The following is an 11,332-nucleotide window of genomic DNA, read 5'->3' on the forward strand; positions in this document are numbered from 1 at the left end:
GGGCCTCAGAATTCGCTGGGAGCGTCTTCTACAATTTCTGGTGCGTGGCCTCTGTCACGCGTTCGCGTGGGTCACGCGGTCGCGTCATTCGGGGCTTTTCTTGTCACGCGGTCGCGTCAGTCATGCGGCTGCGTCGTATGCGATTTGCTCAAGTCGCGCGGTCGCGTCAATCATGCGGCCGCGTCGCTGCTTCTTCGCTCTTGGCACGCGATCGCGTCATCCATGCGATCGCGTGGATGCCAGTTCTGCAAAACTCCATTCTGCACTTTCCTTCCATTTTTGTATGTTTCCTTTTTCATCCTTTAAGTCATTCTGCCTTAGAAGATCTGAAACTACTCAACACACTAATCACGGCATCGAATGAAAATAAAGGTAATTAAAATAATTAATTTTAAAGCATAGGAAACATGTTTTTCACATACATCACATAATAGGGAAGGGAAAGTAAAACCATGAAATTAATATGAATAAGTAGGTGAAGGATTGAATAAATCACTCAAACTAAGCACAAAATACATCACAAAATATGGGTTTATCAATGGTCCAATGACATCTTTGATAATTCAGACAGACCATCATAGAATATATCCAGGATGGTCCATTTTGAAAGCATGTTAGAAGGACACTTTTTGGTCAGTTGCTTATATCTCTCCCAAGCTTCATAGAGGGATTCACCTTCTTTCTGTTTGAAGGTTTGAACATCCACTCTAAGCTTGCTAAGCTTTTGAGGAGGAAAGAAATTGGCTAAGAAAGCCATGACCAGCTTATCCCAAGAGTTCAGGCTGTCTTTAGGTTGAGAGTCCAACCATATTCTAGCTCTATCTCTTACAGCAAATGGGAAAAGCATAAGCCTGTAGACCTCAAAATCAACCCCATTGGTCTTAACAGTATCACAGATCTATAAGAATTCAGTTAAGAACTGAAAAGGGTCTTCTGATGGAAGTCCATGAAACTTGCAGTTCTGTTGCATCAGAGAAACTAATTGAGGCTTTAGCTCAAAATTGTTTGCTCCAATAGCAGGGATTGAGATGCTTCTTCCATGTAAATTGGAATTTGGTGCAGTAAAGTCACCAAGCATCTTCCTTGCATTGTTATTATTTTCCGCCATGTCTCCTTCTATTTCGAAAATTTCTGTCAGATTTTTCCAGAGAGTTGTGCTTTAGCTTCCTTTAGCTTCCTCTTCAAAGTCCTTTCAGGTTCAGGATCAGCTTCAACAAGAATGTTCTTATCCTTGTTCTTACTCATATGAAAAAGAAGAGAACACGAAAGAAAATATGGAATCCTTTATGTCACAGTATAGAGATTCCTTATGTAAGTATAAGAAGAGAAGAATAGAAGAAGGAAAAGATAAAAATTTGAACACAGAGGAGAAGAGTGGGTTCAAATTTTTGAGTAGAAGAGAAGTGTTAGTAGATAAATAAATAAATAAAAGGGGGTGAGAGAGAGAAGAATTCGAAAATAAAATAAAATAAGAATATTTTTGTTTTTGTTTTTAATTTAAAATTAAAGTTAAAATTCGAAAATTTTTTAAAAAAAGAAAAATGAAATTAAATTAAATTAAAATTTAAAATAATTAGTTAATTAAAAAGGAATTTTGAAAAAGAGGTTAGTGATTTTCGAAAATTAGAGAGAGAAAATTAGTTAGGTAATTTTGAAAAAGATAAGAATCAAACAAAAAGATAAGATTAATTGAAAAAGATTTGAAAATCAATTTTGAAAAGATAAGAAGTTAGAAAAGATTTTGAAATTAAGTTTTGAAAAAGATATGATTGAAAATCATTTTGAAAAAGATTTGAAAAGGAAATTTAAAAAGATTTGATTTTTGAAATTAAAGTTGATTAATTGACTAACAAGAAACAAAAAGATATGATTCTAAGATTTAAAGATTGAACCTTTCTTAATAGGCAAGTAACAACTTGAAAAATTTTGAATCAAAATATTAAATGTTAGTATTAATTTCGAAAATATGAGATAAAAACAAGAAAAAGATTTTGAAAATTAATTTTGAAAATTTCGAAATTATGAAAGAAAAAATGAAAAAGATTTGATTTTTTGAAAAAGATTTGAAAAAGATGGAATTTTTAAATTGAAAATTTGATTTGACTCATAAGAAACAACTAGATTTTAAAAATTTTTGAAAAAGTCAACTCAAATTTTCGAATTTTATGAGAAGAAAAAGGAAAGATATTTTTTTGATTTTTGAATTTTTAATGATGAAAGAGAAAAACAAAATTGACACAAAACATAGAAATTATGAATCAAAACAACTAATGCATGCAAGAACACTTTGAATGTCAAGATGAACACCAAAAACACTTTGAATGTCAAGATGAACACCAAGAACTTATTTTTGAAATTTTTAAGAAAAGGAAAACATGCAAGACACCAAACTTAGAAATTTTCAAACTTTAGACACTAACAAATTGAAAATGCATATGAAAAACAAGAAAAGACACCAAACAAGAAAAATTTAGAGATCAAACAAAGAAATTCATCAAGAACAACTTGAAGATCATGAAGAATAAATGCATGAGTTTTCGAAAATTCTAATGAAATTAAAAAGATGCAATTGACACCAAACTTAAAAATTGATACTAGACTCAAGCAAGAAACATCAAATTTTTGGTTTTTTTTATGATTTTATTAAAAAAAAAAATTTTTTTCGAAAATAAAAAGAATAAAAGCAAAAACTTAAAATTAAAATAAAATTACCTAATCTGAGCAACAAGATGAACCATCAGTTGTCCAAACTCGAACAATCCCTGGCAACGGCGCCAAAAACTTGGTGCACGAAATCATGATCGTTCATTCCTTGGTAATGGTGCTGAAAACTTAAGACGCACGTTCATAATCTTAGTTCTTTGTCACAACTTCGCACAACTAACCAGCAAGTGCACTGGGTTGTTCAAGTAATAAACCTTACGTGAGTAAGGGTCGATCCCACGGAGATTGTCGGCTTGAAGCAAGCTATGGTTACCTTGTAAATCTCAGTCAGGCGGATTCAAATGGTTATAAAGTTTTAATAATTAAAAGATAAATAAAACGTAAAATAGGATAGAAATACTTATGTAATTCATTGGTGAGAATTTCAGATAAGCGTATAGAGATGCTTAGTTCCTTCTGAATCTCTGCTTTCCTACTGCTTTCATCCAATCCTTCATACTCCTTTCCATGGCAAGCTGTATGTTGGGCATCACCGTTGTCAATGGCTACTTCCCGTCCTCTTAGTGAAAATGGTCCAAAATGCGCTGTCACCGCACGGCTAATCATCTGTCGGTTTTCGATCATGCTGGAATAGGATTCAGTAATCCTTTTGCGTTTGTCACTACGCCCAGCACTCGCGATTTTGAAGCTCGTCACAGCCATCCCTTCCCAGATCCTACTCGAAATACCACAGACAAGGTTTAGACTTTCCAGATCTCAAGAATGGCCACTAATAATTCTAGCCTATACCACGAAGACTCTGATCGTAGATCAGGAGGCTAAGAGATATGCATTCAAGCTTGTTTGCATGTAGAACGGAAGTGTTTGTCAGGCACGCGTTCATAAGTGAGAATGATGATGAGCGTCACATAATCATCACATTCATCATGTTCTTGTGTTCGAATGAATATCTTAGAGAAGAAATAGGCTTGAATTGAATAGAAAAACAATAGTACTTTGCATTAATTCATGAGAAACAGTAGAGCTCCACACCTTAATCTATGGTGTGCAGAAACTCTACCGTTGAAAATACATAAGTGAAAATAGGGTAGACATGGCCGAGTGGCCAGCCTCCCATGGAGGTCTAGAGATCTAAAATGATCCAAAGATGATCTCAAAAATGATCCAAAAGATGTAAATACAATAGTAAAAAGTCCTATTTATACTGAACTAGTTACTAGGGTTTACAGAAACGAGTAAATGATGCAGAAATCCACTTCCGGGCCCACTTGATGTGTGCTTGGGCTGAGCATTGAAGCTTTCACGTGTAGAGGTCTTCCTTGGAGTTAAACGCCAGTTTGTAACCTGTTTCTGGCGTTTAACTCCAGAATAGGGCAGAAAGCTGGCATTGAACGCCAGTTTGCATCGTCTAAACTCGGACAAAGTATGGACTATTATATATTGCTGGAAAGCCCTGGATGTCTACTTTCCAACAAAATTGAGAGCGCGCCATTGGGACTCCTGTAGCTCTAGAAAATCCACTTTGAGTGCAGGAAGGTCAGAATCCAACAGCATCTGCAGTCCTTCTTCAGCCTCTGAATCTGATTTTTACTCAAGTCCCTCAATTTCAGCCAGAAAATACCTGAAATCACAGAAAAACACACAAACTCATAGTAACATCCAGAAATGTGATTTTTATCTAAAAAGTAATAAAAATATATTAAAAACTAACTAATTCATACTAAAAACTATGTAAAAACAATGCCAAAAAGCGTATAAATTATCCGCTCATCAATAAGATAAGATGTAGTTATGAAACAATGATGCAGAGACAAGCAAGTAAATATGAAGTTAGATGCGGCGGTAGTCCGCACGCATATGCAATTTAGTATGAAGTTAGATGTGGCAGTAGTCCGCACACATATGCTGATGCAAATGCTTAAATGAACAAGAAATTGAAGAACTAAAATTTCTTTATTGAATTGGAAATATGAGTGATAAGAAGAAGGGAGAAGAAGAAGAAGAGCTGGAGAGCTTACAAGGGAACTCTTAGAGCTTCTCTTTCTAACTTCTCTCTATGATTGTGTAAAATGAAAGGGTACCTCACAATGAGAATGAGGCCTCCTTTTATAATCGAAAATTTTACTGTTTCTACAGTACAGGTAAACATGACCTCGACTATAGCCACAGTACCAGTTTCAAATAGTTCCGGTAATTATCTTGGCATTATTACAATATTTTCGGTTTAATTATCAGCTAGACAAACTTCGAAACAGTCTTCTTCAACTTGACTGTTTTTACCTTCTTCATCACTTTCTTCTTTAGATGAGGACTCTTCATCTTCTTGAAGCAAGTGATGGATCTGTTGAAGCTTCCCTTTCATTGATTGTTTCGATTGTGAGGGTGCAAGGGCTGCTTGAATTTGTGCCTTTTAATTGAGAAACGAGGCCGTTTCTGGGTCTGAGATTTTCTGATTCTTTGGATTGGGTTTGAACCATTCTTTGACCTTTTTTGGATAGGCCATTGATGAATCAAATTGAGACCACCATTTGACATAAGAATGCCTTTGTAAGATTGGGAATGCTTTAGGATGGTCAGGTTTTGTATATTGATATTGCCACGAGAATACCCATGACAATGAGAAAATTGAGAAAAATTTTGACATTACAGGAACACATGTTTCCTGAATGTCAAATTTTGATTGAAATAGTTTATACCCTTCATCGGTAGGTAAGGGTAAGATTTCTGAGATTGGCCCAAAGAAGTCCCACCATTGGTAGACCTAATTTGGACAAACATAGTTTGAATTTATTTTTAAATAAATTAACCATGAATGTCTATACTGAGTATTTTGAAATCAAAATACTTTAGTCCAGGCTTTCATGTAGTCCCAATAATTAAAACCTATTGGGTCATAGTTTTGAGAAAACTTTTGATTTTTGTTTAGACTGTTCCCAAATTACTTTGGGGTCAAGACTTTAAGGATTTAGATTGTTGAATGGGTTATGAGTTCAGGATTGGTTTTGTCCTTGTAGTGTTTAATAGATACTGAGTCAGTATCTACTGAAATAAACTCATAAAATTGGCGACTTTTATTGGGTGAGATTGCTTTGAAATGGAATCCAACAGGAAAGATTTTTGGGATAAATTTGTTTGGAGATTCATCCCAAAATTCAGGCTCCATTTGGATGATGTTTAAATTTTTGTTTGTGGGGGTATAATTGGCTTGGGCTTTTTGTGTTTTTGTCGTGATTGCAGATGTTTGTGGTGTTAGACCTAAGGCCTTTTCTTTTGGTTTATGTGTGATTGTTTTTTGTTTGGCCGCTTGGGATATGAGTTGGGCTAGGTCAACTTCTTCAACTGACTCACTGCATATATCAGCCCAAGATTTTTTATTGATTTTGGTGACACCTTGGTCTTGTAAGGCCAAAAGGATTTGGATTGGGAAGGCGTAATATGTCTTAGTTTGTTTGGCTTGATTAGTAGCTGGTTCAATAGATTATTGGGTTGATTTTTTTTAGGGTTGTTGGGTAGAAGACCCAGATTCATGATCAAATTGAGACTGCCTGGATGGCCCTGAAAGGGCTAAGCGAATGCCTTTGCCTCTTGAAGAGGCGATAATTGCCTTTTTAGGCATCCTAATCTTGCTTGATTCCCTGCAAATATTCACGTGTGAGAAAGTCAGGGAGAGAGTTTGAGTTTCCCTTGATGTGCTCAATTTCAAAATAAAAATCGCTTAAGATAGCCTGCCATCTGGCAAAAATTTGTTTTGATGCAAGGTTTTTAACATCTTTTTGCAAGACTTCTTTGGCCGATTTGTAATCAACTCGGACTAAAAATTTTTGATTGAGTAAATCAGATTGAAATTTTGTGATACACAAAACTATGGCTAAAATTTCTTTTTATATTGTGGAATAGATTTATTGAGTACTATTCCAATATTTTGATGTAAATGCAATAATACACTCTTTATCATGCAATTTTTGTTTTAAGATACCACCATATCCTAAATCAGATGCATCTGTTTCAACGATTTTGAATGCATGAGGAACAGGTAGGTAAAGACAAGGAAAATTGTGAACTTTGGTTTTAAGAAATCTGGTGATTTCAGAATGTTTGTCCGTCCAGGGTGGAGGATTTTTCTTAAGCCTACCATGAAGAGGCTTAATAAGATTACTAAGGTTTGGAATGAAATCCAAGACATAATTAAGACATCCTAGGAACCTCTGAAGCTGAGGTTTGTCAATGATATAGTCTGGAAACTTTTCTGCAAACAAAATTGATCGTTCAATTGGGGTTATTGTTTCTTGGGAAATCATATGACTAAGAAAACAGATTTTTGTTTGAAAAAGGACAATTTTTTATTTGGAAACAGCAAGTCTGTTTTTTTGGATGATGTACACAAAAGTTTTAACATGTTTGAAGTGTTCTTCTAAAGTTTGAGAAAATATTAAGACATCATCTATATAAACGATTGCAAAGTTTGAATATGGGTTGAAAATGTCGTTCATGATTTTTTGAAATTCAAAAGGAGCATTTTTCAGACCAAAAGGCATTATATTTCATTCATATTGACTGAATGGAACTGTAAATGCAGTTTTATATCTGTCAGATTCTTTGATTTGGATTTGCCAAAAACTAGATTTCATATCAAATTTTGAAAAGATATTTACTGAGTTTAGCCTATTGAGCAAATCCTTTTTTTTGGGATAGGATAACGAATCCATTGTAAAGCTTGATTTAAAGGTTTGTAATTGATGACAAGCCTGGGATTTTCTTGTTCTATCTCAGCTTGCTTGTTGACATAAAAAGCTGAGCAAGACCAAGGACTTTTACTTGGACGAATTAATCCTTTGTCCAAAAGATCTTTAATCTCCTTTTGACAATGCTGCAAAAGCTGCTCATTCATTTGAATGGGGTGAGCTTTTGTAGGGATTTGTGATTCTTTGAAATCTTTTTCATAAGAAAGATCAACAATGTGTTCTTTCCTTTTTCAGAAGGCATGAGGCAGATCTGAACAGATAGACTTTTCAATTTAGTTTAAAAGACTTTTGATTTTTTCTTGAACCCTTGGTTGGGAAAGTTGGGATTCAAGGGTTTTGAAGGAGATTTCTTCTTTCAAAAAATAAATCTGTTTGGTTTTGGATTCAATTTGGTTTAAAGCTTTCTGGGTTGGTGAGTCTAGAAATTCAAAGAAAGTTTCCTGTCCACCCACATAAGAGGTAATTCCAGGAAAATCTGCTAGGTATGGAAACAAAAAGATTATAAAAGGTGTTCCCAAGACTACATCATTTTTTATATCTTTTGCTATGATAAAATTAGTTGAAATCCTAAGATTACCCTTTTCAACAAAAGTATTGGTTAATTTGAAATTGATTTTTAGTCTTTCACCCGTTATCGGGCTAAGACGTTCAGTAGTTTTTTCAAAATACTTTGTGGGGACCAGACCTTCTTTAATACAATTTGAATCTGCACCTGTGTCAAAGAGTGCGATGGTTTCGAGAACAAAATCTTTAACGACAATTTGGATATTAACACGACATTTCATAAAAGAGAATATATTTATTAATCTCAAGATTTATTTTCCATTATTGTCGTTAGAGCTTTCATTTTCCTGTTTGTCAGAAAACTCAGGTTATTTTTCAAGAGAGTCAAGTTCTCCATCATCAGATTCTTCACCTTGCATTAATTGCAAGAGAATAAGTTGATGATTGTCTTGATTTCTTTTGATTTCTTGGATTTCCTTCTTAAGGTTGTTAACCTCAGACTAGAGATCCTGAATGGTTATAGGACGAATAACTAGTTTTTCTAATTTTTTCAAAATGGGTTTGACATCATATTTATTGCTAAGGATAAGATTTTTGGGCTTCTTTTCTTTTGTAAAGTTTTTTTTTTAATTTAGAAAGAAAGTATTTCTTTTGTTCAGGATCGCTAATAGCCTCTATAGCTTCGAATAAGAGATCTTGATCTTTGGATAAAACATTAACTTCCTTGACATCAGAATCTGAGGATGATCCAATATCATCAACTTGGATATTATTGATATCATCCGATGACTCCGGTCCAGAATCGTCATTTGAACTTTCAATTAAAAGATTATTAATCTGTTCCTCAATCTGAGGATCAAGGTTCAGACTATTAATCTTTCCTTTTAACCTACAGTATTTGCTGACATGTCCTGGTTTTTTACATGTATAGCAAATAATGGGGGTTTTCTGGGGATACTTTTGGAAATTCTTTTGGAAACTTTTTTCATTTTTGGGTTTTTGAAAACTTTTCCTTGATCTTCTGAAATTCTTTTCAGGATGAGGATTAAAAACTTTTTGATTGGATGACAAGCAAGAAGACCAAATTGTTCACAGAAAGTTCCCAAATCGATATGATTTTATTTTTTCTCACGAGCAAGTTGCCGTTGGATCTTATCATCTTGACAGATCTTTAGAGCAACTTTTTGGATGAAAGAGATAATTTGACCATAACTTAATGCATCATAGCAAATTATCCCATCTGGATTTAAGCTACGAATTTTATCCCTTACTTTATCTCCCAGTTTGGGAAGTCCGGCTAGGAATTTTTCCTTCCAGAAGGGTTGTTGACTGTCTTCTCTGGTATATACCCTAGTAAGAAAGGTGTCCTTGTACCATCTAAAGTCAGACAAAGTTTTGCATCTGAGATTGGAAAGTAATTCAGCAGAACGATCTTTCCAAAGAGATGGATCCCCTATGAAATGGCTTGCTAAAGTAAATATTAAGGTGTTAACAGCATCAGGGATGGGTTCCCCATCATCTCCAAGGATGGGTTCGTTTTGATCATTAACCTTTATAACAGAAAAGATTGATTGTTTTTGGTCATCAGAAAGGTAGTTATCCCACCAACCTTTGAGTTGACCAGAGAATACAGAAACAATAACATTGGCTATTGCTTCCTCAGAGGTTTCATGGGCAGCTTAATAGGCTATGCCTACCATGGTCATATGCTGAAGCATACTCATGATGTTGTATTCGGTTTTGCCATCTATATTTCATTCATAGACATTATTGGCATTGAAGCTGACAAAACCTAGTTTCCTTTATTCGAGAGCTAGATCAGGGGTAGACATACGATTAAGCACAGAGGGTTTGGTTAAACCTTTCCACTTAGTCATAGAATTGGTCATAATTGGGCTAACTTTGAGAGTTGATTTGTCAGAATCATCACTTTGGTCAGAAGAAGACTCATTAGAATCCTGGCCAAGGGTATTAATGGCCTTGGATGAGCGAGTTTGTATACGAGATGTGGATTCACCGGAGTTTGTAAGAGTTTCAGGGATAGTACTAAGTCAATTTAAAAGTTGGTCGATCTTTTGCATGACTTCAGAATCACTAGATTCTTGTTATAGAATAGAAGTTTTAAGACTCTATTTAGCCTTGCTACTCATTTTGAAAGGTTTATAAAGGGGTTTTTCAATAGGTTTGGAAGTAGAGGCTTCAGAGACATTTTTTAAAGACAAAGGAGATCCTGAAGATGAAAGGTTGTCACCTAGACATTGTAAAAACCTATTGGTGTAATTTGATTGCTCAATGAGATTTTTAATATCTTTTGGGGTGACAGCTTCATCTATGTTTTTTTTTTAAATGGAGAGGCCATAACTGGGTTATGTCCTTCCATATTTGAAATAACAAAAGATCCCTTTGGAGAAAACTTATATCTGATTAAATTTTCATCTTTAACTTTCCAAGTTGAAATAACATTTGCTGATGACGAAAGTTTTTTATCTTTAAAAGGATAATTGATATTATTTTTTATGGAATAAGTATGAAACCATTCAAAGAAAGGAATATGAATTCTGACATCATTGAGAAAACTGTAATATTTTTCTTTAAATGATGAGATTTAGGAAGTTGTATATGTACGTAAATACCATTCTCTATAGAGATCATACTCCTTAGAGTAAAGATTTTTACGTAGGGCTTCTTTATTTATAACAAATTCTGTGCTACTCAAAAGTATCATCATTCATAGAAGAATATGTTGGAGATTGAATAGATTGTAAATCAACATCATCATCAGTTTGATAAAACGGTTGAGAAATATTTGAATTATTTTGTACCCCAGAAATATTAATTCCAAAATTTACAGATTTGGAAATTTTACTTAAAAACAGAGATTGTGAAGTCACAGAAAAAGATTTTCTTGCTGAAGCAAAATCATTAGATGTTCCTGCTTCAGATCTAGAAGAAAAAGAGTTTCGTCTATCAAAGAAAATCTCTACTCTTCCTGATTCATCCTGTTTTATCTCTCGTAAGAGAGGTGCTTGTCTAGGTTGCGTTGGAATGGCTCGATCAATTGACCATGACTGAGGAAGGTCAATTTCATCCCACTTTATGAGCCTTGGGACCGTGACGTTGGCCTTTGTCATGTCTGTGACAAACAAAGTAGTTTCACGATCACTGGATTTAGGAAGGACTCTGGAATTACAAGTGTTCATGACCTTGTATTGAATCCTATAGATTAAAGCGGCTGGGATAGATCCTTCCTTCATGTTAAGACCATGAATTCGGATGTTTAGAAAAAGGGAGTCAAGGATGTTGACATCTAACAAACTGACCATTTTGTTTGGGAAACAGTTAAAGTAAATTAGACCGTGTTCTAGGCTTGTTTCTACTGTTCCGATTAAAGAATCTTGGAAATCATTGTGCTTAATATCTCT

The 11,332-nt window shown here is 34.5% G+C and overlaps 1 non-coding gene across 1 annotated transcript; it reads left to right on the forward strand.

The window, feature by feature from the left end:
* The first annotated feature begins 607 nt into the window (after window positions 1–607).
* On the forward strand, window positions 608–715 carry LOC148571881 (small nucleolar RNA R71). Its single transcript, XR_015907887.1, has one exon. It is a non-coding gene; the product is annotated as a small nucleolar RNA R71 (small nucleolar RNA).
* Window positions 716–11,332: the final 10,617 nt, after the last annotated feature.

Source organism: Arachis ipaensis, chromosome B3 (genome assembly GCF_059453495.1).
Source record: "Arachis ipaensis isolate K30076 ecotype BB chromosome B3, ASM5945349v1, whole genome shotgun sequence".
NCBI classification, from domain to species: Eukaryota; Viridiplantae; Streptophyta; class Magnoliopsida; order Fabales; family Fabaceae; genus Arachis; species Arachis ipaensis.